This window comes from Nannospalax galili, unplaced genomic scaffold, assembly GCF_000622305.1.
Source record: "Nannospalax galili isolate Female #2095 unplaced genomic scaffold, S.galili_v1.0 scaffold634, whole genome shotgun sequence".
In the NCBI taxonomy this organism is placed as follows: Eukaryota; Metazoa; Chordata; class Mammalia; order Rodentia; family Spalacidae; genus Nannospalax; species Nannospalax galili.
This window is the reverse complement of record NW_008336853.1, coordinates 2,217,966-2,229,135: the sequence shown is the minus strand read 5'-3', so window position 1 is coordinate 2,229,135 and position 11,170 is coordinate 2,217,966. Positions and strand designations below refer to the sequence as shown.

At 47.8% G+C, this 11,170-nt stretch overlaps 1 long non-coding RNA gene across 1 annotated transcript; it reads left to right on the top strand.

The window, feature by feature from the left end:
• The first annotated feature begins 1,232 nt into the window (after window positions 1–1,232).
• Window positions 1,233–10,410, top strand: LOC115070072. Its single transcript, XR_003849270.1, has 4 exons — window positions 1,233–1,372; window positions 8,069–8,131; window positions 8,511–8,575; window positions 10,033–10,410. It is a non-coding gene; the product is annotated as an uncharacterized LOC115070072 (long non-coding RNA).
• Window positions 10,411–11,170: the final 760 nt, after the last annotated feature.

Below are 11,170 nucleotides of genomic sequence, written 5' to 3'. Positions count from 1 at the left end.
GAGAGATGGCTCGGTGGTTAAGCGCACTGGCTGTTCTTGCAAAGGGCCGGGGTTTGATTCCCAGCACCCACATGGTGACTAACAACCAGTTCCAGGGGATCAGATGCCCTCTTCTGACCTCGGGCATTGTAGGACATAGGTGCACTTACATACACGTAGGCAATACACTCATGCACATAAAATAAAATAAAAATAATAAAATACTTTTTTAAAAAATATAAATTCCTTTTATGATTAAAACAATCGTAGGGCTAGAGGTGTAGCTCAGTGCTGAAGTATGTGCTTTGCATCCTGAAGACCCTGGGTTCCATCCCTATCACCAAAAGCAAAGCACACCAGTTTGTAAATATTCACAGCGACTAAATAAGGCAATGCAAATAGTGCACTTCGAGGTCTGTACCTTCCGGCCCTGATGAGCTGCCAGTCACTCTTCACAGCCTCTACTATGGGTCTCAGCATTTATCAAATCAATTTCACAACACAACAGCTGATTTCCTGGATGCTGGAAATCTGAGGGTGCCAGTGAATCAGCTGGGAGGAGGTCCCTGGTGGTAGGAAGAGCCAGTGGTCTCTGGGCCGGCTCTGTGTTGCAGAGGGGGTTGGCTCTTCCCTCCCCACTCCTCCCTCCCAGGTTTGGGGCATATGTTTCTTCCTGGCAAGCTCACTGTGCCAGAGAGAGGGACATTGGAGAACAGAATAGAGTCAGCACAGAATGCATTAAAAAAAAAATCAATGGCTAGGGCAGGAGCCCACCTAGTAAAGAGGCTGAGCGCTGGGGCACCCTCCCCAGGAGCCGGCTGGCTGAAGCTGGCGTTCTGGGTGGGTTGCTGGCTCAGCAGGCATTGTAGCCAGGCCAAGCCAGCAGCTTTCAGTGCCCAAAGGCACAGCCGGGGATGGCACACTTCACTGGGCAGGGAGGAAGAAGGGAGCCGTGTGCATGTACATCTGTTTACTCGCTGTCTGAAGTCCACGGCCGCTAAGGTGGGTGCCCCGATTTTCCAGTGCAAAGCCCCTACAAGGCAGGCTGTGCCTTTTCTCAGAGCCCCTACCAAGTCTGGGAAGGGACAGGGGTCAGAGCAAGGAAGAGAACCCAGTAAGGAGATCTCTGTACCGCCTAATCAGGCAATGCTGACAGACTGTCATTCTGACCAATGACAAGAGGGCAGCCTCCCTGGGCCTCACTCTTCCTTTAGTGGGAAGAGAGGGCAGGAATGGGGGAGGAGAGTGCCAACAGCCACAACAACCAGATCACTCTACCAGGGCTCAAGTTACAGCCGCTCAATCTCAGGCTGGGTAACAGACACCCTCTGCCCCCAGGCTGTGCAGTCAGTTTGGGCTTGGACTGGGAGGCAGGAATGTCTCTGCACTGGAAGTAAGTCTTGCCCTGTCTTCCTGGGCTGTGAGGTGGTGGGAAAACAGATGTCTTGTGCTGGTGGCTACTCAAAGCCCAAGGGGCACTGCAGCTGCTTGGTGGCCAGCAGCAGGCCAAGGGCAGGGGTGAAGTCAGGGCCACCCTGGCCCCTAGCCGGGCTCTAGTCCTGAATAAGTCTTGATATCAGAACATCCTCTCCAAAAGACTATCAGATATTAAACAGGAATCTCTTACACGCTTCTGTCTGCCCAATGGCTGTCTGTGCTGGGACCATAGGAAGCAGAGTGGTTTCCCTAATGCAGGGGTGCCCAAACTCTTTGTAAAGGGCCAGATAGCAAGGATGTTTGACTGCAGGGCCTTGAAGTCTCTGTCACTGCCGTGTTACTTTGTCAATGTAGCTTGAAAACAGAGGCGGTTGATAGGTAACAAATCCATGAGGCCATGTTTCAATAAAACTTCATTTGTAAGAGCAAGTAGTGTGACTAGGGATGTAGCTTAGCTGGCAGAGTGCTTGTCTAGCATGCATGAAGCCCTGGGTTCCATCCCCAGTGCAACATAAAACCAGGAATGGTGGCACATGTCTGTAATCCCAGTACCCTGGAGGTGGAGGCAGGAAGGTCAGAAGTTCAACGTCATCTTTAGCTGTACGCTGAGTTCAAGGCCAGCCTGATCTTTATAGTGAGTTCTAGAATAGCCTGGACTTTGTTTCAAAAAATGATACCCCGCCACCACCACCACAGTTACACAGAAACTGGGGGCAAATTTGTTCTTGGCTCTCAGAGTTCCGCGTTTTGGACCATGTAACCCCTCTGAAGCTATATGCTTCATATATGCGGAATACAGATACGCACATGGACAGGGCCGTACCTGTGGTCAGAGCTATTAGTTTGCTCAGTGGGCAGCTCCATCATGCTAGGAAACACTGTGGTACTTTTTTCTTTTCTTTTCTTTTTTGTGGTGCTGGGGATATTGAACCCAGCGCATCACACACACTAGGCAAGCGCTCTGCTACTAAGCTACAACCTTGTACCTTCTGTCTTAATCTGCTGCGATAATGCCTGGCTATGTGGCTCATCCTGCCCTCAACTTCATTGCAATCCTCCTGCCTCAGCCTCTGGAGTTGCTAGTACTACAGATATGTGCCACTATGCCCAGCGCCAGCCATGCATCTTGTTTAAAAATATTTTTTATTACATTCATTCATTTATTTCGTGTGTGTGTGTGTGTGTGTGTGTGTGTGTGTGTGTGTGCGTGCCTGTGTACCATGGCATGCATGTGAAGGTTAGAGAACAACTTACAAGTGTTCCAAGGATCAAACACAGATTATCAGGCTGGGCAGCAAGCAACTTCACCCACTGAGCCATCTTGCTGGCCCCAGCATCTTATTTAATAGTCATGACAGTGCTAGGAGGCAGCAATGGTCATTCCCATTTTACAGAGGAGGAAACCGAGGCTTAGAAGCAGTAACTCATCCAAGGGTACACCGATTTAACTATAGTCAGAAGGGAGCTATGAATGCTGACATACAAGAAAAGGACAGGGTATGAGGAACCTGGGGTGCTGTTTCTGCAGACAGCAGGCAGATGGGTCCGGCTATGCAGGGGCAGCTGAGACCCATGTGCTCAGTTGGGGGTCCTGCCTCTGCTACACCTGCCGGTCTCTTCTAGGAAAGCTGAAACTGTCCTGGGCGGAAAGATCTTTGGACATCAGTACAGTAAACATCCAGAGACTGAATGTAAAAAGTTGCTTGGTAGCCGGGCGTGGTGACACATGTCTTTAACTTGGGAGACAGAGGCAGACAGATCTCTGTGAGTTCAAGGCCAACCTGGTCTACATAGGTAGCTGGGGCTACAGGGAGACCCTGTCTCAAAAAGACCAAAAGAAAAGTTGCTTGGTGTCCCTCACTGTTTTTTGTTGCTGGTTTGGAGAGACAGTATTACTATATAGTTCAGGCTGTCAGTGAACTCAGGATCCTCCTGCCTCCAATCCCAAGTGCTCAGGCAACAGGCTTGTACCACCACACCTGACTGACTGTTTTCCATGACCACTTGGAAGGCAGCTGTGCTCACCACTGTACCACCAATGCATACTACATGACCGCTTGGAAGCTTAGAATGTGACCTTTATTGGAAACTGGGCCTTTATAGATGTAATTAAAGAAAATATTAAGGTAAGATTAGTACTACATACCAGAATATGGTGGCACACACCTGCAATGCCAGCATTCAGGAGCTGAGGCAGATGGATTGTGAGTTTGAGGCTAGTGTATATAATCTACATAAAGAGATTTTATCTCAAAAAATAAACAAGGGTTGTGCTTAGCCAGGTGTGGTGGTCCAAACCTTCAGTCTAGCTCGTGGGAGGCAGAGGCAGGTGGATCTCTGTGAGTTTGAGGCCAGCCTATATAGCAAGTTCCAGGCCAGCCAGGGCTGCATAGTGAGACCCTGTCTCAAAAAACAAAAACAACAAAATAATAGGTGTTATTGTTTTAAGCTACTCAATTTTGAGTAGTTCATTTATATAGCCATAATAATCTGGAAGACTCATCCATCCCATCCTCTCTTTACCAACCTTGTTCACTGGACCTTGGGGATAAGAAGCCCCAAATCCCACATCCATCGTCTCTCCTCAATAATTTGACCCAGTTGTCTCCCTAGTGACCAGTCTTGATGATGAGCCCTGGTTGCAGGGCAGAATGAACGGGCAACCTCGCTCCTTCAGAACTTGATAGGAAGCCCTTCCATTAAAACCAACAAATATTTGTAAAGCAGATGTTCACGGCCCTCCAAGGAATCAAAGAGACAGACAATACCTTTTATTTGAAGAGCATTAAACAGCTTCCCAAGCACTCTAACACGGCTAAAAGCTCATTTCACCCATGACGAGCATGGCAGGGAGTGGGCGGCACGGCCACTTTTGTTAACAAGCAGGAAATGACATCAATGCTCCACAAACAGGGGTGACAGAGCCAGGCCTGGGAGCCAGGTTGTCTGGTTACCTGCCTGCAGGTCTAGTTGTCCCCAAGCTACCCCGAATAGCAGTTTTGGACTTGGTCAGGCCCAGTTTCCCAGACTGATGGGTCAAAACAGAGAGTAAAAAGAACAGAGAAGGCAAAGACACGACTTTGGGCAGCGGCAGGTATTGTTCTGGATACTGGAGTCACTTCCAGGATTCAGTGCTGGCTCAGCCCTTACTTGGGATAAGTGGGAGCTACTTAGCTTTTGCCAAGCCTGTTTCCTTATTTGTAAATGGAGATGCCCTCTTGTAGGGGGCTGACCACACACAATGGAGTGGCCCTCTGTGATCACAGAGCCACACTATCTGCAGATCAGGAAGCAGGGTCTGAAGCAGCAAAAGGACTGGTGGGGGGTTTCACCAGCTCACTGGGACCAGTGACCTCTTTCTATTTCTGCATTTCCAGGCATACATGGCTAGGTGGGGGGTTTGGAGAGGAGCCAGCAAATACCTCAAACAAGGGGCTGGGTGGTGTGTCTTGGAGGGGTGCCAGGTCTGCCCAGAAACAGAACTTTTAGAGAAACAGTGGTTTCAAAAACAGGGAGGGAGACACGGGCCAAAGAGATGTTAGCCAGAGTTAAGACCTTGTCTTCAGCACCCCCTCACTCCCCCCCCAAAAAAATGAGAAAAAAGGAACATTGGCTGGGCTAGAGAGATGGCTCAGCAGTTAAGAGCACTGGCTGCTCTTGCAGAGAACCTGTGCTCAGTTCCCAGCACCTACACGGTGTAGGCAGTGCATGCCCATGGTACTCATATACATTCAGGCAGATCTCTCATACACATAAAACAAAAATAAATATTTAAAAAGGGATGGGCTGAGGAGTTAATATCAAACATCCAGCGGGGATTGGGGGTGCAGCTCAGTTGATACTGGAGTTGCCTACATGCATAGAACCCTAGGACTGAACCCTAGCACTGCACAGAAAAACTGGGTGTAGTGGCACATATCTGTAATACAGCACTTAAGAAGTGGAGACAGGAAGATCATTAGTTCAGTGTCGTTCTTGACTGTATATTGAGTTCAGGGCCAGCCTAGGCTACATGAAAACCTTTCTCAAAAACAATAAGAACATCTAACAGTCCTGTTACACAATGTTGGTTATTGTTATACCTGTGAGAAAACAGCTCAGGATGGTAAAAAACATGGCCAGGGCTGCACGGCCAGAGACTGGGTGATCAAAATGAGGTGTAAACCTGGACTCTCTGAACAGTGCTGTTTTTAAAATATTTTTTTTAATTATTTTATGTGTATAAGTGTATTGCCTGCATGTATGTAAGTGCAGGGTGTCATGCAATGCCTCAGGAAGTCAGAAGAGGGCATCAGCTCCGCCTGAAACTTGAGTTACAACTGATTGTTAGCTGCCATGTGGGTGCTGGGATTTGAAACCAGGTCTTCTGCAAAAGAAGCCAGTGCTCTTACCCGCTGAGCCACGTCTCCAGCCCCTTGAACAGTGCTCTTGATTTAACTGAGACCAGAAGCAGAATAGATGGGTAGTCAAACACGCTGAGTCCATAAACCTTTCCTGCCCACTGCAGCAGGCCATTAGTTGTGGTAGGGCATCAACGAGACAAAAAATGAACGAAAATCTATTCGCCTCTTTTGCTAGTTTACAAAAAACATTAGACTGTGAATCTAAAAATAGAAAATACTAAAACTAGGAGGCTATGGAATAATACGAATCTCCATCCTGTTAGACCTAGTAAACAAAACCATAGCCTACCCATTCATGGCTGGCTACACACAAAGTGCTGAGGTAGGGAGGGAGCCAGTGGGGTCTGACTGTAGCTCTGGGCCTGCTGCTGAGAACAGGGACCCTAGGCCCTGCATGAGCACAGACAGCTGACTGCACAAGCTCCCCCAGGGCCAAGACGGGCTCTCCTGGATCTCATTTCATCACTAGAGCAGGTCCAAGGACAGGGGAGGAGCTGAGCTGCTATTCGCAGCCCTAGTTAGGAAATGGCCCGGTGAGCAAGACAACTGTTTTTTGAAATGCAATATGGTATTAGGGCGAAAGGGCTGTCGGGAGTAAAAAATATCTACTGTCCCTCTGCTCTGGACTGCTCTAGTGTAAGTTGATCAAAGTGACCTTGGACAAGCTCAGGCCCAGGCGCCTCAGGCTCCCCAGGAAGAAATGCCCACTTTCCTTTTTCTTCTAACGTGGCTCCCGCCCTCCACTTGAGAGCAGGAAACGGTGATGGTGACGGACTGAGGCAAGGGGGAGAAGAGCCGAGGCGGAAAAAATCAGTGGCGAGTGGAATTTGCCTGTGAGTGAGCAGGATCACTTATGAAAACTGGATGCAAAGAGCCTCCAGGTGGGCCCTGAGCATTGTGACCGCTCTTCCCAGCCAGGTGTCTTGGAAAACATCAAGGAAGGTTACTGGGTGAGGGTGCGGCCGCCCCGAATTGCCCAGTAGCTCCTCTCTTGCCCCAGCGGTGTGGAGGCGCAAGGTCAGACACCAGCAGGAAGTAATTCATTGATGATGACTTTTACTTTTTTTTTTTGAGACAGAATCTCACGTATCTCAGGCTGATCTCAAACTCCCAGTGTAGCTGGGGTTGACCTTGAAATTCTGATCCTCTTACTTCTACCTCTTTAGTGCTGGGATTACAAGCATGTGCCACCATGCCCAATTTCATGCAATACTGAGGGTCGAACCCAGGCAAGCACCCTACCAACAGAGCTATATTCCTAGCCCTGATGGATGTTTCCACTGAGCCATCTCCCTGGACCTGACAGCTTTTGATAACCAAGAAGAGGAAAGCTGGAACGATGTTTTATGAGGGTTTGCATTGTCTCTTTGGTCCCACCCCTGTCTGAGCTTGTGATCAGAAACAAAGATGTGATCAGAATTTTATTAAGTAAAAATAAATTCACAAACTATATGTTTCATTGGCTGCAATTTGTGACATAGTCCCGATGTCTCTGGATAGCTGGTCATTGTCAAACAATGGTTCTTTTATCTTAATTATTAATATTATGTTAACTCTCAGATCACATATCACAGAGTAATTCAGTAATTACATATATGATGTATATATCGTAATATATATATATATATGTATTAGAATTGACTACAAAAGAGTTCAAGATCCCTCAGCAAAGTTCAAAGATGCCTTACTAGGGGCAGAGCGCTGGTACAGATACAAAGGGAGTCACTGAGGGAGGTGGATAACTAATCCAGTTGGAGAGCAGCTGGAAAGACAGAGCCAAGCTTCAGGATCACCAAGGAGCCTGGCCTCAGGGCTGAGTGGAGCTGCTTGCCCAGTTGAGATGCAGAACTAAGTCTAGACAGACAGATCCCCTGGAACTGTAGTTACGGAGGGTTGCCATCATGTGGGTGCTGGGAATCCAACCCAGGTTCTCTGCAAGAGCAGCCAGTGGTCTTAATCGCTGAGCCATCTCTCCAGGCCCAACAACAAAAATTCTTGAAAAGAAAATCTATAGTCATAATCAGCCCCTGGGTGACTGGGAAGGTGGGTCTTCTACTCCAAGGAACCGTGTCTTTAACTGGGATCATATCAAGCAAGGTTTGAGAAAATCTAGGGAAGACTCCCAGAGGTTTGGATGTTGTGGTCAGAAAGGGGCTCAGATATCTGTTTTCTGAGCAGTGGGTACAGCTGATTCTCAAGCATTAGCCTAGGACCCAGCTTCCTTTCACTGATGCGAACTTCTTGCCCAGTTCATTGCAGACTGGGGAGATGAATCCAAGACTCAGAGCTCCGGAAATGCAGCTATTCCCAAGGTGGGTGGCTCCACATCACCTCCACAGTGATCCCCTGAGGCAGCGGGTGTCACCCATTTTACAGATGAGCAACTTCTGTGCTCCTTGGGCTCCTCTGCCACCTTGCTAGCTCTGTGAGTGTTCTGTCTGTGCTGGTTAGTTATTGTCAACTTGACACAAATCTCAACATATCTGGAAAGAGTGAGCTTCAGCTGAAGAACTGCTTCCATCAGACTGGCCTGTGGGCATGTCTGTGGGGGCATTTTCTTGATTGCTAAATGATGTAGGAGGGCCCAGTCCATTGTGGGTGGTGCCATCCCTAGGCAGCTGGGCCTGGGCAGTATAAGAAATGTAGTTGAGCAAGCCAGTAAGCAGCATTCCTCTGTGGTCTCTGTTTCAGTTCCTGCCTCCAGGTTCCTGCCTCGAGTTCCTGCTCTGGTTTCCCTCAATGCTGGACTGTAATCTGTAAGCCAAATAAACTCTTTCCTCCCCAAGTTGCTTTTGGCCAGGGTTTTATCAGAGTAACAGAGAAGCAAACTAGGACACTTGTCCATCAGTGTGTGACCCAGGTTCTCAATTCACCCTGGCCGCTAATCCCACATGAGGACCCTAAATTTGGGGAGCTTCTTAGTACTGGGGGCTTGGCTTTGTTCTAGGTTGGGTTTGGTTCCAAGTCTAATATTTTGGTCTTTGTGTTTTTATTACATTGTGGAATCACATAGGCTCAATTTAAAAGGCAAGAACGGGGCTGGAGAGAAGACCCATCAGTTAAAAGCACTTGCAGTTCCTTCAGAGGGCTGGAGTTCAGCTCCAGCACCCACGCTGGGCCACCCACGCTGGGCCACCCACGCTGGGCCACCCACGCTGGGCCACCCACAACTGCTTGTAGCTCAGCTCCAGGGGTTCTGATGCTCTCTTCTGACCTAGTGTACATAGATGCACATGCACACACACATAAATAATACTTTTTTTTAAGTGGGGGATGATGCTGGGTGCAGTGGCCCATGCCTTTAATCCCAGCACTCAGGAGGCAGGGGCAGGCAGATCTCTGTGAGATCAAGTCCAGTCTGGTCTATATAACAAGTTCTAAGCTAACTGAGGCTACAGGGAGACCCTGTCTCAAAAAGACCAAAAAAAAATTAAGCTTCAGTAAATATTTCAGGATGAAGAAATCCTAGAAATTAGCTGTATAGTGTAATGATGATTAGCAATATTGTACTGTGTGCTTAAACTTTTGGTAAGGAAATTAAAAAAGAAAGAAATCACAAAGCGGATGTGGAGGCCAAAAGATATGGGGGTGGGGTGGGGGTGGTAATGTTGAAGAGATACATAAAGGCAGAAATTCCAAACCAAAGACATGGACACAGGTGAAGGCACCCAGGTAGGCAACCACGACCCTGTTTAAAAAAAAAAAAAAAAAAAAAAAAAGCAGGGGGTGGGGGATGGAGAGATGGCCCAGCAGTTAGACTCTGGCTATTCTTGCAGAGGACCCAGGCTTGGTTCCTAGCTCCCACATGGTGGGTAACAATAGTCTGTAAATCCAGCTCCAGGGGAATCCAATGCCTCTGGTCTCCTCAGGCATGTGCGCTCAAGTACACATACCCACATACATGCACACCAAAACATAATTTTAAAAAACCTAACAATAAAGCAAGCAAGGACCAATAAATCGGTCACAGGATTTACCTGGAAAGAATCACACAAGAAGGCCTACGAGTGGGTTAATTTTTTTAAACTGGAAGAAACCAACTGTGGGCCACGTGAGTGACAGAAAGAAAAAAGGCTACTGCTGCCGAGGGGTGAACACAGGCTACTTCTGCCAGATCCCACATTGATGTGGCCACAACTGCTATTAAGACCCTCAAACACACCATCAGTGGTTCTCAACTGTGCATAATGACTGAACTCTGCTTTATCATCAGCAGGGAGGAGACCAGCCTGGAAACCAAAGGGGCCGAAGTTTCAGCTGCTGCCCGGCTCCATCACACTCCCAGAATAGCGCACTGGTTCCCGGCAGCCCAAGCTACACCGCAGCTGGGCTTCCAGTGAGAGAGACAGTTAAGCCCCACCAGTAATGGGAACAGCTGGCACTGGACATAGCCCAGAAGCCAGCTGGCTGGCCCTGCCCTGCCATATCCCACCCTGCCTTGCTGGAGGCACCATTTCTAGTGAGTGTAGATACGTCTGGCCTCCCTATGGTCCCCTGGCTCTCCCCCCATCACCAGGGGTCTGGGTGACCTCAAATTCCAGGTGAGGGGGTAGGCAATGTCTGGGTCTTTTTTTTTTTAATAAATAATTCATTGAGAACTTCATACATGCATATAATGTGTTTTGATCAAAGCCATGCCCACTCCCTCCCTTCCAACTCCTCCCATATCTCCCCATCACTTTTTTTCTGATAACTTCATGTACTCTTTCTTCTTGATTTATTTATTTATTTTTTATGGGGTTTTTGGCTACTCTAACATTCCCCTCTCTAAAGAGGTAACCCTAAAATCTTTTAAGGATTAGATAAAACCTCCCAAATATTTTTGACATTTTTGGCCTTTAGAACAGAGTAGGTTGCTAAGAGGGCCAAGGACATTGTGAGTTTTAGCAAAGAAACTGCTACTTTTCTTTGGGGTCTTCATGCTGAACAGGGACACAGGGTGAAACAATTGGAGTACCCCTTCAGTGGGTCTATCTAAAAGACTCACAAATTGCTTAACTCTTATCTCTAAGAAGAAAAAGAAAGTCCTTGAATCCTGAATAGGAGATATGAAGGAGAAGTAAAGGCAAGAGTAATTAGCATTAACAAGTTCGAGACAGGGAACTAGAAAAAAGTCAGAGCAGGGCAATTTTCAAATGTTCAAATGAGAGTCCATCGGAATTTCTTGACAAGGGCTCCCAAAAGCATCTCTCTATTGGGTTCCTCCTCATTTTTCTTTTGTCTGCCAAGGCTGGACTCTAGAGTGATGGATTCAGATGTGCTTTCAGGTATTTTGATAGCTGTTGGAGTGGTTAGAATCAGTGTCAGTTCCCTCTCAAAGGCTTCACCATGTGGAGGCAGGATCCGGGGCT